This window comes from Ursus maritimus, unplaced genomic scaffold (genome assembly GCF_017311325.1).
Source record: "Ursus maritimus isolate PB19 unplaced genomic scaffold, ASM1731132v1 scaffold_12, whole genome shotgun sequence".
Taxonomy (NCBI): Eukaryota; Metazoa; Chordata; class Mammalia; order Carnivora; family Ursidae; genus Ursus; species Ursus maritimus.
The window spans coordinates 31,937,939-31,945,114 of NW_024423564.1; the positions used below are offsets into that span (position 1 = coordinate 31,937,939).

Sequence of the window (7,176 nt, forward strand, 5' to 3'; positions counted from 1 at the left end):
GCGGGAAGCTTGTCTCACTCATTTCTTATCTGCAGCATCTCTCACAATGTCTGGCACTAAATGAATGGGTGTTTTGTAGCTAATTGTTTCCCTACAGAGACCTAGAGCTCCTCCAACGTCAGGACCACATCTAAGGGTTCTAATATGTCTGCCTCAGGGCCTAGGGGGATAGAGCCAGGGCTCACACCCACGTGGTAGAATGTAAGGAAGGGGTGAGTTAATCACGAGACAAAGCAGAATAGCAGCCCCCCTAAAACTACAAGGAGAATGGTAAACAAATGGGCCAAAAGTCTTGCCACTGACGGGTTTCTTTATGGAATATTTTGGATAATAATAAACAAATATCAAGAATAATAATAATAGATCTCCCTCAATGTCCTATTATATCCCTGAAACTGTGCCAGATTCTTAATCTATGTTATCTTGTTTAATTCTTAGGAAAAAAACAGATCATATTTTTCTTTTTTAGAGGTGAAGAACTCGAAAGGCAGAGCAGTCACTGCTGTGAAGTACCAAGCTAATTTGAACACAGGTTTGTCTCCCTTTAGTTCGCAAGCTTTTCCACAATCCCAAATCTGGAGTTTATCCAGGAAAATAAGAGGTTCCTGCATCTTATAAAATACCACTGATTCTTTCACGTGTTTTGTGTAATTACAGACTTACAGCAGTTCAATGAGTTTTTATAAACTATTTATATACTTAAAAATATAGTCTGCACCAAGTACGTTGTTATTTTCATGAAATCATTAAGTGTGCATCCAAGAATTGGGAGCTAAATAAGGCAACCGTTGGCCACACTGATATTTTTAGGTCTGTTTTACAGAGGGGGGTGCTGTATGCATGTGTGCAGGGGTGTGTGTGTGTGTGTGTGTGTGTGTGTGTGTAATGTGTTACCCACAATACTAAGAGAGCTCAATTCTTGAGATTGATGATTATCTCTCATTTATCTCCACGGTTAACAAAGGAGGAAAGTCCTCAAAACACATCATTTATATTGTAAGGTAGCCTATGCTCTACCTGATGAAACGAATTGGGAAACATTTGAACTATTGTATGCAGGCATCAATTTTGGGTGCTGTCTAGTAGAGAGGCACGTAACCTTATTACACTATTATCCAAAGGAAAGATGGGTATAAAAAGGAAGAATAAAATACTGAGCAAATTGCTTGTTCTTTACCCAAGTTCACCCTGGAAGATGTCTCCTTTCTGGTTCTACTTTTTATTTTAACCTCCTAATTTAGTTTGTGTTTATTTAATTATTTATCCATTTCAGAAAGAAATTTACCAGTAAAATGACTAATTTTTAAAAAGAAACCAAATATATTTCAGAGGCTCTGCCAATGTGTAATGTCTTCTAACGCTGGCCAAAAATAGCAGTAGACTAATTTTGAAATCACTGTTTTCTCTGTAGAATTCTCAACGTTATTCTCATTTGCCCTCCTTTCTTGAATCCCCCACCTCCAAACTCCCACCCCGGAAAAAAAGAAAAACAGATTACAGTAAATTTTGGCAAGGAGTTCTATTGGCATCATTTTCTTAGAAGTCACGTGCTTTGGATTTCCTCTTGTTTATGATATATTAAAATGCCTTCCAGATGTTTTTAATTATGAAAAAAAAAAGTTTTCAAGAAAGCAGAGTAATCCAAATAAAGTTTCCTCTTTTTTTTTTAATGGCCAATAAATTAGTATATTCCAGCTTATCAAACTGCCCCATAATTCTGAGGGTGACCTCTTTAAAGAAGGTCAGGCATTGAGTGAGACAGCTACATTTGGGCAGAGGCAGGGTTTTACCAAGAACACTTTCAGTTCCTGTTTCCAATTGAGCCTGCTCCCTGCCTGGGGCCTAGCCTGATGTACAAGCCCATTGGCTGGGCTTGCTTAAATGTCCCACACAAATATAAACACCTCTACAGTGTGGGGAAGATGAAAGGAATAGCTTATTGATATTGTATATGCTAACGTTTGGATGTGGGACAGGAAAGACAGCACTGAGCTGCTGGTATGCAACGCTGAAGCCGGGCGGCATGGAGAGGTTTTCATTTACTGATGCTGGATGCGTGCCCAGACTGCCATAGTGGAATGCAGGGAGAAACACAGAAAGGAGGAGGACCACAGAATGGTTTTTCGTGAACATCCATGTGGGGCAGAAGAATAAATACATATGAAGGCTATGTTTCTAGAAATGAAAGAACTGGCCACTGAGGAGCAGTTGGGAGCCCCCCTGCCCCCGCCCCCCAAGTCCCAACCTGGCCCTCTTCATTTGTACTTGAAGGTAACCGTTCATCCTAATTTTGATTCAGGGCATGAGTAAGACTATAATTCGGCTGAAAGAGAAAGACAGGGCAGGGCAGGAAGAAACCTTAGCTTGCTTTGCCTGTTGTTGTTTTAAGCTTAGCAAGGAGAATAAATGTGTTTTTCTTTGACTAATGTTACCAAAAGAGAAAGAGCTTTGTGGATTATAGACATGGTAGCTTTTAAAAATGTATCTGCTGAACATCTGTCATGTGGGACAGACCAGTAACCCTTTAGGAAGTGGAGATTTGGTGACTCACAGTGTGAATTTGAATTTAAATGGCACATTCATTGGGACATTCATTGGCCTCACTTAATGGAGTATTTTCTGATAATTAACTCCCATCCGCCTAGCCCCACCTCATCTCTCTGTTTCTAACTCTAAGCATATTTGCCAACAAGACTAAGTGTGTTAATGATGATAGCTTTGGAGAAATAGCTCATCAAAATAGGGGCCTGCCAGGGTGTGGTGCTTGAGAAAATTTTAAATCAAGAAAGTAAGACAGTGTGACACATACAAACCAGTTACTCAGTCCTCATTCGCTGCGTTCCGACAATGTACAGAGAAGAAATGGAATCCTGTAGAAGGGAGAAATTAAAAAGAAGTTTCACTAGGTAAGAGCGGATGGGGCAACAGAGGAAAGTTATGGGATATTCTAGAGGATTCTAGTTCAGAGGTTAAGAAGATTGGAATTTAGAGGAATTGATAAGTGTCTTGAGGAGAGAAAAGGAAGCTCACCAATGGGTCCAGGATAGTTACCTTGCTATCGGCATTCTGCAACTGGGATTCTGCAGCTATGCACAAAATAAGTGCCAGATGGGGCCAAAATATTATTTCTTTCTTCAATCAAGATGTACCTAATGGTGACGGGCAGAAGATAGCAGAACAAATGAATATAGCAGGGGTATCTATTAATAGCAGAACAAATGAATATAGCAGGGGTATCTTGTCATCTGCCAAGATAGCAGTGCGGTAAGAAAGGAATTAGATTAAAGAAAGCATCCCTGGTGGCCATTGATGAAGACCACTTGATGCAGTTTGAATTAAACGATTGGAAGAATCTTTGGGAAAGTGTTACATCTGGGAGAAGAACAGGTCAACAAATGAATCGTGTGGAATAGGACAAGTAGGAAACTGCCATCCTTACCGAATTGATGAGACTCTTGAAGTTACCAATAGCGTCAACCTAATGAACAGAGGTAAAGAAACAGATCGAGTGATTCGACAGCTCGGTTTAGTAAACATTTATTTCTGACTTACCACGTGTTAGGCAAAATTCCGCGTACTCTTGAAGAAACAAAGACTGACACTGGAGCACGAATTTCCTTGGCTTCTCTAGCCAGAAAATACACCTGCTGACGTGGCTTCAGCCGAAGGACATCACCCTCAGATGTAGGAAGCCCACTGTAATCATTCAAGCTTTCATCTTTAGGAGGAAAGCAAGCAGGGCAGCGAGGGAAAGAAAAACAACCCCCAGCTCTTTCTCCTGCCAAAGAAGAGCTGTAATCCACAAGGAGATAAATGGTCCAGGCAGATCACTCTCATATTCAAACAGTATTGCCCACGTTCTCCCGACAGTCCTTGCCCTAAGAGTTCATCGTTTCGCATTCCAGGTATGACTTGCTCAGAAATAACCTGGATGCAGCCCCAGGATACCTCCTTCTCCTCCTCTTCCTTCCTCCCCACCTTGCTCTCTCCGTTCTAGGTAGAGCGGCTTTCTCGCCGCTCACGCTAAACATGCCCCCACCTCAGGTTGTTATCTTTGTGATTCCTTTTACCTGCATGTATGTTATTGCTCTAGATATCTGCGTGGCTTCTATTCTCACTTCTAGAGGGATCTGCTAAAATGTGACTTTATCAAAGTGGCCTTCCCTGACTACCTTCTGCAGAACTGCTCTGCCTCCATCCCCTTTATCTGCTCTATTTGTCTCCAGAGTATGTATCACCAGCAGACAAACTATATAATTTGTGGGTTATTTCTTGCCTTCTGCCATTTGAATGTGACCTCCATGAAAGCAGGGCCTTTGTCTCTTTTATTCCTCACTAGTTTCCCGAACCTGTAATAGCGGCTCGCTCATAGTAGGTGTTGAATAAACATTTGTTGAATATAGGAATTTGTGTCCAAGGAAGAGCACAAAGTGCACTTGGACACGGACAAAAGATAGAATGATTCTAGCTGAAAGTGTCATGAAGGTCTTTGGAAATACGGTTGATGGAGATGTACTAGTGCCTGGGTCTGTGGTGGGAGGGGAGGGGAGGAGCAAGAGAGGGACAGGGCCAGAGACAGGGCCAGAGAGAGAGAGAAAGAGATTCTTATCCAACAGTATTCTTCAAAGGCTATACAATGTCAAATCATAATGATATCTGAGAATAATTACTAGAACTAGTAAAGGCTTTGGAAACTAAATCATTATGAGAGATGACTTACGGAACTGATAATTTTCTCAGAAGAAAAGAAAACAAAGCACGGAGGAGATAGGAGTAGGAGTCAGAGGATGGAACAATATGACTGCCTTTAAATATTGCAGAGATAGCCTCTGAAATAATGAGTAGACTTTTTTCCTATTGTTAGGACAGGAAGTTTTAGGAAGATTTGGTAATTTTGTTTTAAAATTCTAATCATTAGAGCTGTCCCAAAGTGGAATAAACCCCATCACTGTATAAATCAGAAATAATCCAAGAAAGCCATTGTAAACCAGACTCCTGTTTTAGGTAAGAGGTTATACCTGATGACTCGTCATTAAGTATCTTTCAAACTCGGTTTTTGCACGCGCGCGCGCACGCACACACACACACACACACACACACTTGTTGGGTTTTAACTACAAATCATCTAGCTAGTTTCTAAAATAGAGGACATCCAGTTAAAGTTGAAGTCAGATAAACAAGGAATAGTTTTTTTTTTTATCGTAAGTAGGTCTTATGCAATATTTAGAGGAAACTTTTATCAATAATTCTTTTGTTATTCATCTGAAATTCAAATCTAACTGGACATCCTGTATTTTATCTGGCAGCCTTATGCTTTAGGGAACAACATAACAAAATAAAGGTACGTGTCTTCAGAATTCAGGATTTCCAAATATAAAGCAGGGGATGACATGGCAGAATTTATTCACACATCTGTGGGCGTGATAGCTTTGGGGCAGATTTGGAGGTATTGATCTTACAGCCATTCCATCAAGTGAGGTTTTTTTTCTCTTATTTTCATTTTTAAATCTCTTTTTTTCACAGTTTTTGAGAATTCTGAAGTGTATTTGTTTTAATGTTGATTTGGTGGGGCGGGGGGTGGGGGCACCCGTAGTCTTTAGAATTTCACAAGGGACTTTGTTCTAAGTGATTCACAGCATATCCTGGTGGCTTTTGGGCTCAGTATTTTCTTATCAAATCTAACTTCCAATTCAGTTAGTTGGGGCACATTCTTTAGTACTCATTATTAGCATTAATGCTGACAAACGATTGGATTCACTTTTAATAGACTATAATTTAAAAATGATAATTATATTGAAATTAAAATAATGACAGAGTAGTTACCAAACAACTTACTACAATTTTATTTCAGATCAATGGAAGCCTGGCTCAAATGACACTAATAGAAGGAAAACATTTCTGTTTAACAGCTGAAGAGATGCTGTTGTAAGGGCTAAGGCATAGCACTTTGAAATTATAAAATTTTTGACAGTTTTGAAATTATAAATTCATTTTTTAAACTTTTTCAAATTTTGTGCGACAAGTGAGGGGTCGTAAATATTTTCTGTTGCACTATTTCTAATTGCCTAATTTCAGTATTCACATGAAATGCAATCGCCTTGTATAGAACGGTCTCTGACCTCAGAAGGCTCAGGGCTACTTTGGAAGGGCAAAATGAACAGAAATGAAACAAGGACAAGAAAATGGATTCAGTGTGCTATCCGGTTCTAAAACCAAAAATGTAAAGCATAGAGAAATCATGCTGGGAAAGCTTCTCAGAGAAATGGGGACTTAATGTGTGCCTCGTAGGGTGGCTTGGGAATGCGTACTTGGAGAGGGGTGAATTTAAGGCCAAGGAGAAACAGTGTGCGTAAAACTTTTGACCAAAAAACAAACAAACAAACAAACAAACATACATACAAACAAGAATGAGCGAAGGAGAAGGCAGTGGTGACCCAGAACGCAAGGAAAAAGTAGAAACACTTCTGTCTGGAAATCATGGCACATGATCAGGAACAGAAAACAGAGTCACATTGATCAGGACCGTAAAGGCCACACCACAGAATTTAAGCTCACTGTCAGGCTATAGAGAACCATCATATATGCCTGCCCAAGAAATGGGCATCCCAAGATGGCATTTCTGGTGGCATTCATTGTTACGTCAGCTCAACAAAACCCACTCTGAACACTTCCATCCTGTCCAACCTAAACTCAGAGGACAGCAACCGACATGATCATTTTTTTTTAAGATTTTATTTATTTATTCGACGGAGATAGAGACAGCCAGCGAGAGAGGGAACACAAGCAGGGGGAGCGGGAGAGGAAGAAGCAGGCTCATAGCGGAGGTGCCCGATGCGGGGCTCGATCCCAGAACGCTGGGATCACGCCCTGAGCCGAAGGCAGACACCTAACCGCTGTGCCACCCAGGCGCCCCAACATGATCATTTTTTTTTAGTGTTTCTTCAAGAAAAGTCTTTTTTTTTAAACAGATTTTCGAGCTTATAGGGTTACTTCTATTCAAAATGAAGACCTACAAACTTCTCTCTGTGGATACAAATAAATACTTAGATCCCCGAGAATTTCAAGTGGCTTGGTGGCTTGGTGACCAGAAGGTGAGAGAATAGCTTGATCCTGACTCGTTGTCACAGGCAGGTCCCCGCTGAGAGCCACGGTGGGGCGGGGGGGGGGGGGGGGGGG

General features: G+C 40.8%; 1 long non-coding RNA gene across 2 annotated transcripts in view; it reads left to right on the top strand.

Annotated features, from left to right (window-relative positions):
• The first annotated feature begins 1,872 nt into the window (after positions 1 to 1,872).
• The window catches only part of LOC103662930, an 82,975-nt gene continuing 77,671 nt past the window's right edge, over positions 1,873 to 7,176 (top strand). For both annotated transcript variants that reach the window (XR_568597.1, XR_568598.1), the window contains exon 1: positions 1,873 to 2,271. This is a non-coding gene — a long non-coding RNA (uncharacterized LOC103662930). The remainder of the gene's footprint in view (positions 2,272 to 7,176) is intronic.